Source organism: Alligator mississippiensis, chromosome 2 (assembly GCF_030867095.1).
Source record: "Alligator mississippiensis isolate rAllMis1 chromosome 2, rAllMis1, whole genome shotgun sequence".
NCBI classification, from domain to species: Eukaryota; Metazoa; Chordata; order Crocodylia; family Alligatoridae; genus Alligator; species Alligator mississippiensis.
The window spans coordinates 21,805,864-21,820,379 of record NC_081825.1 but is presented as its reverse complement, the minus strand read 5'-3'; positions in this window follow the sequence as shown (position 1 = coordinate 21,820,379).

The following is a 14,516-nucleotide window of genomic DNA, read 5'->3' as shown; positions in this document are numbered from 1 at the left end:
GAAAGCCAATGTGGTACCCATCTTCAAGAAAGGGCAGAAAGTAGATCCCGGGAATTACAGGCGAATCAGCTCGACCTCAATCTCTGGTAAGATTCTTGAGAAAATTATCAAGGAGACCCTTCTGGATAAGCTGGCTGAGGGCAACATCCTGAGCGACAGCCAGCACAGGTTTGTCACAGGTAGGTCTTGCCTGACCAATCTCATCTCCTTCTATAACCAGGAGACGTATCACCTGGATAAGGGAGAACAGAAGAGCTTGATGTCATCATATATCTGGACTTTAAAAAAGCCTTTGATCTGGTGTCCCATGACCTCCTCATAGATAAATTGGCCAACTGCAGCCTCGGCCACACCACAGTCCAATGGCTGGGAAATTGGCTCCGAGGTTGGACCCAGAGAGTAGTGGTCAATGGTAGCAAATCATTATGGTGCTCCATGACCAGTGGCGTCCCCCAAGGCTCTGTCCTTGAACTGATTCCCTTTAACATCTTTATCAGCGATGTGGACATTGGTGTCAGAAGTGTACTGGCTAAGTTTGCCAATGACACTAGACTTTGGGGCATAGTGCCCACACCTGAAGACAGGCTATTGATCCAGGCTGACTTGGATAAACTTAGTAAGTGGGCGGACACAAACCTGATGACGTTCAATGACGATAAATGTAAGGTACTCCACCCCGGGGAAGAAAAACCCGCAGCATACTTATAGGCTTGGCAGTGCTACACTCGCTAGCACCACTGCTGAAAGAGACTTGGGGGTCATGATTGACTACAAGATGAACATGACCCACCAATGCAATGTCACAGTTGGTAAAGCAAACAAAATCCTGGCTTGCATCTATAGATGCTTCTCAAGCAATTCCCAGGATGTCATCCTCCTGCTGTACTCAGCCTTGGTGAGGCCACAGATGGAGTACTGCATCCAATTCTGGGCTCCACAATTCAAGAAGGATGTGGAGAAGCTTGAGAGAGTCCAGAGGAGAGCCACAAGCACGATCAGAGGGCAAGAGAATAGGCCTTATGAAGAGAGGCTGAGAGCCATGGGACTCTTCAGTCTAGAAAAGCACAGGCTTAGCGGGGGGCTGCTGGCTGCTTATATGTACATAAGGGGTGTACATCAGGATCTGGGAGAATGTCTGTTCACCAGAGCGCCTCAAGGAAAAACAAGGACCAACAGTCATAAACTCCTACAAGACCATTTTAGGCTGGACATAAGAAAAAATTTCTTTATGGTCTGAGCCCCCAAGACCTGGAATAGACTCCCTTCAGAAGTGGTGCAGGCACCTACTCTGGACTCATTCAAGAAATGCTTGGATGCTTATTTTACTGGGATTCATTGACCCTGGCTGACTTCCTGCCCCTGGGGCAGGGGGCTGGACTTGATGATCTTTGAGGTCTTTTCCAGCCCTAACATCTATGAAATCTATTCCAGGTTTAATTCTTGTTAGAGCACTGCATACAGTAAATGGGTGAAATTCATGACAAATTAGGAAACCTGCACACAGCCCAAAAATCCATTAATTTCCTAGTACAGGCCTTCAGTGGACCATATCTCTTTTGTCAGGGAGATGGGATGAATTTCAGCCAAAGGGCATTGCAGAAATTCTTAGGAAGATTCATTGTAAAGTAGTTGTTGTGCATGCAAACCCCCCCTTAACTTATCCCACTTAGAACTCCTGTTCTCAAATATCAGGAACCTAAAATCAGTTCAAACAAATATAAAACAAAGATAACAACAATTTTTTCTGCGTGCTAGTTTTCTGCTTTCAACAAGCACTGCCCCATAGAAAGGGGGAACCTCTATAAATAAGAGAACTACAGGCACTCTGCTATTGGAGCACTATTATAACAACACACATATCGAGTACAGCCAGAAGGGATCAAATGTGGACTTGTTCCAAAAAGCTGGCAACCAAGTGAACCTCTGTGTCTCAAATGAGGAGAGGATAGCAAAGCTAACAACGATTTCTGGGCCTCAGAGTCTGTAGTAATTACAACTTTAAAACTTTCAGCTGGGGACTGTCTGAGTAAGGGCGTGCCATTTCCACTAAGAGTGTTCTTTCGAAGTGACAGATTAGCTTCTGCTTCCCCGAGGACTAAAAATATACTTGAGCCAGGTTCTCAGTCAATGGAGCAATGCCAGCTTATATTACATGAGGATCTGACTCCTTCCTTTTAGTCCATCCCACATAAGGGCAGGAAGGAAAAACCTTGTTATAATCCATGCACCTTGCTCCAAATAAACAGATTACTTCAGTGGGCCTCAACACAATACACATGATCCAAATCCAAATCAATACACAAACCATTCAAGAAAATTAGAGGCAATAGAACAATAATTAAGAAAAAATCATAATATCTGGAGAACCCTGCAGGCCCTTAAAAATGCATTGACACATAACCAAGTACAGGTTCTGCCTTGTTCGGTGCCTCTGCTTATGACAAGTATTGTTCTAAACTGTGATTAGGAGAAGATTCCCCAGAGCACCGCAGCATGTGCGCTCTGCTACAGCCCTTAAACTCATGGAATGAGTTTGTGAACTTCATCTGGAAGCATTTTTCCAGTGCTGCACAAGACATACATAGGCAGCTGCTAAGCCCCCAGGCAATGATGGTACTTTTCTGCTCTTGCAGTAAAGTCAGAATGTAACTGGCAGAATCTAAAATTGTCTATATTCTTCTGTTTCTCTAACACTTCTGGCCTCGGCTCTCTGTTATGTTGGCAGTTGTTCAATCCTGGCATCTAACCAGTGAAGGATTCCACTGCATACAGGGCGAATTCTAGGGTGGCACAGACCTATCAGAGTAACCAGTGCAGACAACATGGCTAAGGGACTCCGGTCCAGGTGTTGGAACAATCCCTTTGGATTCACTGACAACTGGTTCCTCTAAATTTTAGCTGTAACCAGCCTGATTCCAGATGCACATAGGCCTTGGGACTTTAAACTACTTTTCCCTCCACCCCCTAGATTTGTGCTAGATTACATCATACCAGATAATCAAAACCTCCTCATACAGTGCTTTTTCTGCACGTAAGTTGTATTACTACTCTCCTCCTTCTTCTCCCCTCTTGTCCTGTCTAAATAGGATTGCTGTTGCGGATCCTGGCTCTCCGCCTGTTACTTCTACTTTTCATTTTTCAGATTAAGAACACACAAAGCAGAGACCAGCTGCTGTGCCCCCATGAATTTATATATAGACCTTTGCATTGAATCCAGCAGACACCCTATTCCAGTGTTTCCCAACCAGTGTGCCATGGCACAGAAGTGTGCTGTCCAAAATGAACAGGTGTACCATGGAAGTTTGCCATGGCAATGAGCTACAGTAGGCATGTGGATGGGGAATGCTTTAACAGGTATGTCACAGAAAATTTTTATTAATGTAAGTAAGTGTGCCTTGGGCTGGAAAAGTTTGGGACACACTGCCCTATTCTAACGCTACTTCCATTTGGTGGCATTACTGGCCACTGACAGGTGTGGAAAACAAAACCCGGTGCTTGCCTTTCAGTTTAGCGTACCCTTGGACTGAGCACAGCACATGCCCAGAAGAGGAGCAGCGTCAGTTTGACCTGGCTGGCCCAGCATCTGTATAGATTGTGTGCTTCAGCTGGGCTTTGTGGCACTTTTATCTAACAGCTCATTGAATAAGCTATTGGACAATAGTGCCAAAAAGCCCCACTAAAGCACGTGATCTATACAGACACTGGGGAGCCAGGTCAAACTGATGCTATTCCTTTTCCAATAAAGTGCTGGGGGGCGGTTCCCACATCTGGCAGTGGCCATTATTATTACAATATGCATTATGGTGTCCTCTATCATTTATTCACATCATGAAATGCAAAGAGCTTACAATCTCAAAACCATTTTGTGGGAGCTAAACGGATGGGATTAATTTAGGGCCACGCATGGACCACTACTGCTTAATCTCCACCAGAGCAGAATTCTGAGCGCCTGTGGCAGAAGGAAGGAAGGAAGGAACAAGTTTAGCTCTAAGTTCCTCTCCCGTGCCCCTCAAATTGTAAAGCTGGTTTTGAGCCAAAGAGCCCCCAAGAGTGCATTAGAGTGCCTTAAAGTCTCCTTCAATTTGTACTGACTTGTAAAAGCTACCAAGATGTTGTTCAATTGATAAAGGTGACCAGACTAGTGAGTTCCTGTCATATCCCCTTCCCTCTGCAACATGTGCTTAAACTGGAGCAGAGGTGTAGCTTTACAGCAGACATCAATCTCCGCAGCCTGACAATCTCCAGCTTTCATCGGAGACAACTTCATATAGTCTCTTTTTGCTACCACAGGCCAAGGTCTGACCCAGAGATCCTATGTCCTCCCTGTTGAAGTAGCTAAAACTAAGATATTTCACAATAAAGAAAATCCAACCATAAGTATATAATTGGCTTGTAAGGGTCCTGCTTGATTAAAGGTAGGCTCTGACTGCAGGCTCTAGAGTCTCTTTAAGGTCAACTGCTCTTAGGAATGCCACTATAAGCCAAAACTTGAAATCCAGGCAAAACTGCAGTTGAGCTCGAAGAGAATTTGCCTGTGTAAGGAGTGAGGGAAAAGATAGTAAAGGAGCTTGACTTAACATGTGGATTCTCTACACCTCTTTGTTGGGATGAACTACACGTGCCTTTAGGGTCTGGACTCTGAGAAATACACTTGTGCAGAAATTCTATTATGGTGGGAATGGCATTGCCTACTCTTCCCTGTTACTGCACCCGCATTTGAATTTGAGCCATATCCTTGAGTGCATTCTTGATACGGCTGTCCTTCTAAATGCTAAAGGCATGTTCACCCCCTGATGTGAAGACCTCTATTTAGAAAGAATCGACTTTCAATTTCCATGTCATCAGGTGTTGGCTATCAAGATCTCCAGGGAGAAAAGGTCCCTATACTAATAAACATTTCTTGAGAAGAACTGCTCTTCCAGTAACTTCACGGGAATTTTGACAAACATTGCTAATCTTCGTGCTTTGTTTATGAAAAATTGTATTAGTGAAATCAGAAGAAATAAAGTTTTATGTTATATTCAGTGGCATTGCTGTGAGGTCTCTGGTTTAACAGACAGATATTTTTTACATTATTTGTTAAAGTCATGAAACCTATTGATAGATTTTCCATCTTTCCTGTTATCTTTTAAAAAAACTCTGGCAGTAGCATCTGCTTGGATCCATCTGGCTTGCAGAGTTACTTGTTCAGCATCTCTGCCACTGTGATCCGAGTTCCTTTTATATCCAAAGCTCATAGCTAGAAACAAATGATTTTCTAGCTTTCTCATGGTCTCAGTGGGACTTTTGTAAAGTGCAACATTTAGCAACAGATTTAGTATTTATACAGCACTTTTTCACATTCAAAGTGCTATACAAACACTACCTAACTTAATCCAGACAAAAGTACTTCCAAGGTAGTAAATATTAGAATCCTCATTTTACAGATAGGAAAACGGAGGCATGAGTGACTTGTCCAGGGCTACAAAGAGATGACCGTGGCAGGGCCAGGACTGGAATTCAGGAAGCCCTGAGATGAGCCTCAAATCATACACATCTCTAATAATGTGTGGGCTGCTTGTTGTTTGCAATTAGAACAGCTGACCAACTTCACCATCACAGTTTGCTGCTTGACATGAGGCTGGCTTCTCAAAATAGTGTGGTGTTTAAGGCCCTGTGTTCAAGGAAGCTAGATCTTGGCCACTCGCACCATGTCATCTGCACTGATCTATGCAGGGAAAGAAATGTTAAAGCTGTTAAAAACTGCTACCATTAGTCTCCATGGCAGTAAACGTAAACACAGTAATCGGCAGGCTCCTTGCGCTCTCTCTTATGTAGAGTGTGCAGATTAACCTGAGGTTGGTTTTTCTCAGATGCCTTCTCTACAGTCCAGCGGTAACATCTGCAGCAGTCAGGGTGGACACTGATGCATCCCCAGAATACAGGACATCCCCTTGATGAGGAGCAGGACCACTGCCCCCATTAGCCAATCAGCAGTGAGGGGGGGAGCCACCCGGCTCCTTGGCCAATCAACATCAAGAGCCGGGGCCACCACAAAAAGGCCACCCCCTCCCTTCCTGAACTCTGCTCCTCCTGACTGGGCACCACCCTACCTCTAGGCACAGCCAATAGGATCACGAGGACAAATGATTGACATATATTTCCACCAATGAACTGAAAAACAGGACTTTTTGTAGTCTGTTCCTCATTCAGAAACAGACAGGGGACAAAGGGTTTAAAAACAGGACTGTCTGGATAGGAAACAGGACCACTGGCCACCCTAGCTAGCAGTACTGTGTAGAGTGGCCTGAGAGAGCTGTTTTTGCAGGACAGCTTTAATATTGGCAAAACTGTTTGGCAGGTGCCTATTCATTTTTCATCCACACCATTTTCTACACCTGCTTTCCATGAGAAATATTCACCCTATTCTGAATATTCCCCAAGTCAGTTTGGATTTGCTTTTTGCAGAAGTGATGACAAAACCATACTTCTTTAGTACATCAATCACCCCGTCTATTGCTATATCTGTTACGTAACTCTAAATTAGCTCTGAGCAGCGTATAAACCACATTAGGGTAAGAATGCGCTACTCGTGTTGTTTGACTTGCTGTACTAGCACCACAACAGGACTGTAACCAATGCTGTAAACGCCCTCTTTGATGCTGATAGACCAACGGGTTGAGCTTTGCAACAGTCAGGTAGGTGAATCCTAGTTATTTTCTATATTTTAGACCTATTTTGGTTAAAAAGCCCCTCTGAGCTATTGTTAGCAAGACTGATAACAACTTTCATATAAGATCAGGTGGATTCATCCAACACCTGTACTTCCAAAACTGCTTTTCACTCCATCTGTCGCCTTAGGCATTACAGAGGAATTTAAGCATAGTCTACAGCAATATACTTGTATTGGAACATAGCTGATTAGGCTAATTTGCACAAATTGTGAACTTATAGTGTCCCTGACTGCAACTGTAGGCAGTTCAATGGGAAAGGTTTAGTGGGAAAGATCTGAGCTCTGTTGAGTATCCACTTACTATCACCTCTAGAACCCATCTGTCCACAGTGGATTGTTTGCCAAATCTCCAAACATCTCATACATGTCACTCCTATCCTGTTGGTATTTGCAGAGTCCTTTTCTGACTCAGGCAATTACTCTGGTATTGGTACCTGATAACCAAATAATGATGTCATATAGTTTCATTTATGCTGAGATCTTAAAACACAAGGTAAGTAAATGTTATGCCCATTTTACAGATGGGCAAATCAAGGGGGAAAAAAGAATTCTAAGGGCTTTAGGACCATATAATAAGACGATGGCAAATTTTTCCTGGCTCCCATTGTCAGATTCCTCCTCCTACTTTAAAATAACTAATTCTCTCTCTTCTGAAAAGCTATTGCTCCCAGATAAGGAAGAGAAAGGAAGTCATTTCTTGTAATTTCTAGTTGTTATCAATCCTATTTGTTCAAGTTGCCTTTTCCTTTTGGGAGTACAAATAGAATTTTTCAAATGCTTGTTCTAACTAGGTACAATTGATCAATACTCCAGCTGTCAAATCCTTACCAGCTCACCACAACAGAGGAACAATCGGGCAAAATTGCCTGCTTAAACAACAGGAATAAGCTGCTGAGTTGTGCCAAAGCATTCTAATCAATTAATTAATTACAGGGAATTAATATATTAAAATAACACTCCATTTTTACCTCTCTCCAAGTGTTTGATGCCTTTTACTTACCAGTGCTTTGTGCCAGAAGTTCCTTTCCCTTCGTAGATCTGTGGGCATCTGTTTTTTTAGGGCCTTAGTCAAAGAAGAGTAAGTTTTATAACCCTTAAGTAGTGTTAACCCCTCTACTCTCATGATAAGGGCCAAGTGAGCTTTCACAGCAGATGGTCTGTATCTCTGATTTACATCTAATCTAAACAATAGCCCCTGGCTGACAGCAGTGATCAAATCTGGAATCTTCACCCCTAAATGCATAAGCCACTCAAGCCAAAGATTTGACCCCATTAGCTAGAAGGTCCAGCAGACTCAGAGACTTTAATGTGGAGCAGCCACTAGAGAGAAATAGAATCATCTTCCTTAGTGCAGGTTGTAGCATGTTATGACTTAGGGAGGGAGTTTGTCAGCATCATTTTCTACAGCACATTTATATATATCTTTGTCTCTCATCTAGCCTGGACTGTCTTGACCCTATTTGGATCCCTTGCTCCAAGCCAGCAGAAAATGGCATGTCTAGGCTTGTCTAGAAAACTTGACAAGTCAGTGGACTTTGCTCAGCCTCAGAGGAAATTTAAAGTATTCTCTAGCAAAGCATGTAGAAACTGGGCTTTATATGGCTTGTTATACAGCTGGGAGCTATGCATTATAGCACTGACAAGGTGGCAGACAAAAAACACCGCAGGAAACATAGGGCACAGTACAAGTCATGCTCCCTCTTTGGAACAGCAATTAACCAATGTGCTCGCAAATGCTTTGTCTTTGTATGTGCTGTCTTTTAGCTGAGATGTAAAAAGGAGGTTCTAGCCCCAGAAAGGATCAAATTACACTTTCAACAAGAGTAAGGATGTTAACCCTGGGGTCCTGGCCAAATCCCAGCGCCAACTGTCACTCTCTGCCTATCTACTTTGTAGTACATTTTTTTCCTATCCACTTTTTTTGGAAAAAGTGTTCTTCCCTTCCTGTCTTACACTTGTATGTTGCTGCCATGTGCTGCTGTCAACCAATTCAGCCCCCTTTACAGTGGCTGCATTTCTGCGGTGTCAAGAGTAATTCCTTCTGTATTTCAGAGGGCCATTGAGAGGTAACAGTTAAGATTTTATTATGCACAATATTATTGTAAAATATAATTAACATTGTTATTCTCACCACAATAGTTTCCTAGTGTTAGGAAATTAATTATGATACCCATACTCGCCCTTACACTAGGAGTAGCCATATCTCCATCAATGGGAATATTTGTGAAACAAAGTACCACTCTGTGTGAGTAAAGGTATCATAGACCAGCCCTAAACTAGAGATTATTAATAAAGGGAAAGAAATCGAAACACTGAAAGCTGTACAAATTTACAAGATGCCAAGAGCATCATGGCAGCACGTGCTGGCAGTAAGAGCCAGTCAAGAGTAAGAAAATCCTAGACAGTCCCTCTTTACCCAACTGAATAGCATTCCCAAAGCTGGGATTTATTGGCAGAGTCATTAGGTACCCTGCTATGGCTCTGTAGAGCGTGAGCTCACAGCCTCACCCTGGGCTTGTGCTGAACGCTAACCTTAGCTAACCTAGCTGTCAATGGGTCCCTTGTCATTCAAGCTGGAGCCAGCCATATCACTCCCTTGCATACTGTTGGCTATAGAAACCAATGCACTTTAACCACACTGGTCCAATGGGCTGCTTAGAAGTGGGTGGACCTTGGTGTTTAATTTTTTTCAACATATCTTTGGGGTGTCTCAGTCTCTCCTCTCCTTTCGAAACTGTGTTTAAATGTGTTGTATGTGAAACATGGGTTTATTGCTTTGGCTTTCATGGTTTGTCTGTATTACCAGAGTTTTTAAACCATTCAGGCTTGAAGGCTTCCTTGCTGCAGGTATGAGAAAGAACTGGTGTCAAGTGAAGCTTTGCCCAGTGCATTAAGGTGTTTCTAATACAAAGAGAAACAAAAGAACCTAGTTAGAAATAAAGAAATCCACAGCTCCCTCCCTCTCACTCCAGTTGAAGTCAATGATGAGTCTTTCACTAATTTAAAATGATGCAAGACCTGGGACTACCGTATTTACTGAATTAACATAGGGAAAAAAGCCCCTCACCTTACACTCAAGCACCAAGCAGTGGAGGAACAGGAAATTGCTGTAGCTCTATCCCCAGCCAAGGGCTGGAGCCAGAGCCGGAGCCACAGCTGCTGCCTGCCTCCCCACTTCCCTCCCAAACTGCCTCTGCACACTTTGCCACTCCTGCCCCTGCCACCCCAGTCTCCCCCCACCCACCATTTCTCCTTCCCTCTCTCCTTCTCTGCTGCACTCCTCCTTACCTTTGCTCCATGCCAGCAGTCTCTTTCCCTGCTGCAGCCCAGGGCATGGAGCATGGCTCCAACCTGGCCCTTTAGCAGCAGCACAGAGCCAGCACTGCTGTGCCAGCCTGCCCCATTGCAGCAGCACTAGCTCCCCACTGCTGCTGCTTTGGGGCTGGGCTGGAACAGCAGTGCCAGCTCCGCATCACTGTTATGGGGTCAGACTGGAGCCATGCTCTGTGCCCTGGGCTGCAGCAGTGATGGAGCCTGCCAGCAGGAACAAAAGTAAGGAGGGGCTGGAAGGGGAGGCAGGGGGTGGGGGTGGAATAGAAGGAAGGAGGGCAGGGACCCGAGGGTGCAGGTAGCAGAAGTGGCATGGAGAGGGGAGGAGAGGGAAACGGGGAGGGAGAATTAGGGCAGCCTGAGGCTGTAGGAAGCAAGGCAGGAACAATGTGGGGATAAGTGGGGGAAGGACAGGCAGCAAGGGGAAGCTGTCCGCATCTCTTGCTGCCTCCTTCCTACCCCCTGACCCCTAATGCCAGCCCCATTATTACCCCCCTCATCACCTTTCCTCCCACTACCTGCAATGGTGGAAGGGGGACATAAATTGAAGATGATTCACCAATAATTAGAATCCGTACATGGAAAATTATAATAAATTTATAATAAATTTATAAATTTTCCATGTGTAGAATCTAATTACTGGGGGGGAGGGGGTCATCTTACATTTAGGATCATCTTGTATTTGAGTAAATACAGTATTTGGAAAGGAAGGATTCTATTAGCTAAGGTACTTAGGAGCTGCCTCCAGCTCTGACCATGCAACAGTGGTATTGGCAGGAAGAAGGTCTGTCTGTTAGCTATAAAAATGACAGACTGGCCATTCAAAATTGCCCCTGAGTTTTAAAGGGAAAGAACATAATGCTTTTATTAAGGTTCAATGGACATGTTCCAAGGAGGGGAAAAAGGCTATGAAAAGTGGTGAGTGTCGGGAACTGGAAGACAAAGCTGTCTGTTACTGTCTCATAGAGCAGCTCTAGCCCTGTCCTCTTCGTTTCAATATTTGTAAAATGTTTAATTAAGGTCTTCAAGGACCTCAGGTGACAAGTAGGAGAATTTAAAAGTGCAAAGTATTCACAGTAATTTTAATAAGCAAGTCATTCACAAACAGAAATAACTTGTATTATTTTTTAAATCTCAGAGCACATTGACCAATGCCAAGGGCTTAATGCTTGCAAAATTTAAGATTTTTTTTATAAGCAACTATCTAACTAAGGCTGAACAAAAAAACCAAAAGTGTGTGTTTAAAACAAAGTTTACTTAGATTAGACAATAAGAAAATGCACGTGCAACTTAAGTGGCATGTTCCTTATTTGAGCTACGTTACAAAACTGAAAAAACCCCAGCTATTATACAAAAGTTATAGGCAGGTCAGCATTTTATCATGAGGTACAAGGAGACTAAGATTTACTACGCACTAGCTGCTCTGCAGTTATTGCTCGTGTGCACGCTCTTATCCCAGGGCGGATGGAAGCTGAGTAGCAGATGAGTTTGGGCAAATGGGCAATTACTCTCGAGCAGTTGATGCAAGGTAAATCCTAGTCCCCTTTTACCCTCGCGGTGAATAGTTAATCTGCTCATAGTCTAGGATATGTATTTACAATGCCAATGGCCACGTTCTTTTACATTTGAAAAATCAGCAGAATAAATGCATGACAAAGCAAAAACGAGCAATTCAGCAGTATATGAGAAGATATGGTGATAATACTGGTGTATGTGGTAATACTGTATAGTATAATGCACTTCTGTGATTTCTTTAGAACCTAGTCTTTCTTTGCTAATGAAAACTTTAATTTAAACAAAACACCTGACAAAATTACCTTCACAGAAGTGAAAATGGAAAATTGTGGACAGCATAACCATTGCACAAACGCTACCTCTGCTAGACCTGCCCACCTTACAGTAGTGGGTCTATGAAGGCCTGGAGAGCGGCACTCTAGCTTGGGTTGGTCCAAGCCTAGTATAGGAATGTGAAGGCCCTGTTCTGTTACAGACTTCCTGTGTGACCTTGGGCATGTAACTTAGGCCTAGATACACAGAAGGACTGAGATGCTTACTGGTTTTTAGAATTCAAATCCCTCCTCTGTCTGGGGGAACTTGAGCCCAAACTTTTCATTAAACTAGTCATATACTCATTCTCTTGCTCTCTCTCTCCCTATGACCCCTATTTAATTGTGTCCAAATAAAATGAAACTCTCTCACAAGAAACTGGGAAAGGTTTCATACCTTATAGCTTGAGGTTGGAACACTTTCCTGGAAGACGGCAGATATAGGTTTAAGTCTCCTTAGGCAGAGGAAGGATTTGAATGTAAGCCCCAGGTGAGCGCTCAAGGCTGCTGGATAAAAGAAAGGACTTCATCTCCTTGGGTTTTGCTTAGGCCCATAGAGGAAGTTCCCCACTCAATATGCAGTTCCACAATTTCTTTCCCCTTTATACTTTTGCATTAAATAGTGAGCCCAAGTACCCAATTCAGGGTTATGGATTCCACTGGAGAGCAAAGTCAACCAAGTCCTTTGGTGGACTTATCCCTTACTTTCGCTGTACCTTGTCTCTTCCACTGTAAAACAGTATAATTCCCATTCTCCCTACTGCTAGGATGCTGTGAGAGTAAATCTATTGAAACATTAGGAGGCATTTAAATATTATGGTAGTGAAGCTCTCTCTCCTTTTCATTCAGTCGAGGTCCTGCAGTCTCTCTTTATGTGGTGCTTGACTACAGGTAGGAATTTGATGCAAGTGAACCAATTAAAGATGAATTTGGACAAGACAGAGGTAATGATGGTGGGCAGGCCTCATGCAGGGATAAGGACACCCATTGTTGATGGGGTTCAGCTGCCCCTTCTCACTCACATCCACAGGCTTGGGATACCCCTGGATCCCTAGCTGCGCTTAAGATTCTCAGATTGCAGCAGTGGCAAGGAGCACTTTTCACCATCTCCATCTGGTGGGAAGGCTGCAACCTTTTGCTTTAGATTCAGATCTGGCCACCATCTTCCATGCTTTCATAACCTCAAGATTACACTACTACAGTGTGCTCTACATAGGGCTGCCCTTGAGGACCATCCAAAAGCTGCAGTTGGTACAGAATAGCGGCCTGCTTTCTGCCTGGGGGCCAAGAGCACATTACTCCAGTGCTCCAGAGTGTGCACTAGGTTTCAAAAGCTTTCTGGGCACAAGCCAAGGTGCTAGTCTTGATCTGTAAAGCCCTGTATAGCCTAAGTCATAGGTACCTCTTTCCTTACACTCCATCACGATCCCTAAGGTCAGCCAAGAGCAACCTCCCACAACTACCATCTATGCACCAGCTTCACTTAGCCAAACACATGGGAGGTTGTTCTGGGTTGTAGCTCCTCAGCCCTTGAGCTCCCCCATCCTGCTTGAGGCTGGCCACAGCCCGAGCCTGACCCTGGTTATCTTTATTTGGGAAGGCTTTTAGCAAGTGTGGTTAAAATCTGGGTATTCTTTGGGGTCATTTTATTAGTTTGTCTGCTTTTATTGTAAACCGCTGAACCTTTTTGAAGAGGGCAGTATAAAAATCAAATAAATAAATAAACTTAAGAAAAGAATTTGGGTCCTTGGCTGTGGAGAGATGTAACTTTCAACGAGTTTAAAAAGGGAGAGGAAGTTGCTAGTCAAGTGCCAGCTGTTCCAGTGTAATTGCTGGGTCTGCGTGTTCCTACAGCAGTGACCTAAACTCTGTAACCTTTAGTCAGGCTGAGATAGTTCTTAAGGGGTCTTTGTTGTTTTATATTGATAGTCTAGTTCCCTTTTAAGCGGTTTTGTCCTCTGGTCATTCTCTTGTTTTGTGAATTATTCTGTTCTCTTAGGCCCCCACTACCTGTTACAGGTGCTGTGCAATGAACTGGGTAATTGCACAATTACCTTAAGACCAGCTGCACATGTAAATAGCTATCATGCTACAAAGCTTCAACCAGCTACAAAGTTAGACCTCAAAAATGTGTACTAACTTTATAGCTAGTTGCTATCCAGCTGTAATTTGCACATGTAGCAGGGTCTCTCAGCTAACAGGGCTCCCAGCCGAAGGCGTGCCCTTTGCTTAACCTGAAATGCTCAAGCCCTGGGGATTGGAGTGCCATGATCCCAAGGGTTGGGGGTGCATGTAGCCCCCAGCTCACATGGGGCTCTCGATCCCAGCTGCGCCTCAAGCAGCCGGGGCAGAAACCTCCTCAATTGATGGGGCTCCCAGGCCCAGCTGCACCTCACGTATACCACGGCAGGAGGCGCGATTGTGTGGATCACACATTGTATCCAATCGTGCCTTTACCCACACATGTAGCGGAGGCCTCAGTGTAAGCTGCCCTGAGCCTTTGTTGCAAGTGGCATATAAAGTGAATAAATAATATATGAAACTCAGGTTAAAGTTACAACACTTTACACCTTCATTCCATCCCAGTGCAACTGCTTATACCTATATCATTCCAACCCAATGCAACCATGTCTTTATCTCCAAAAGGG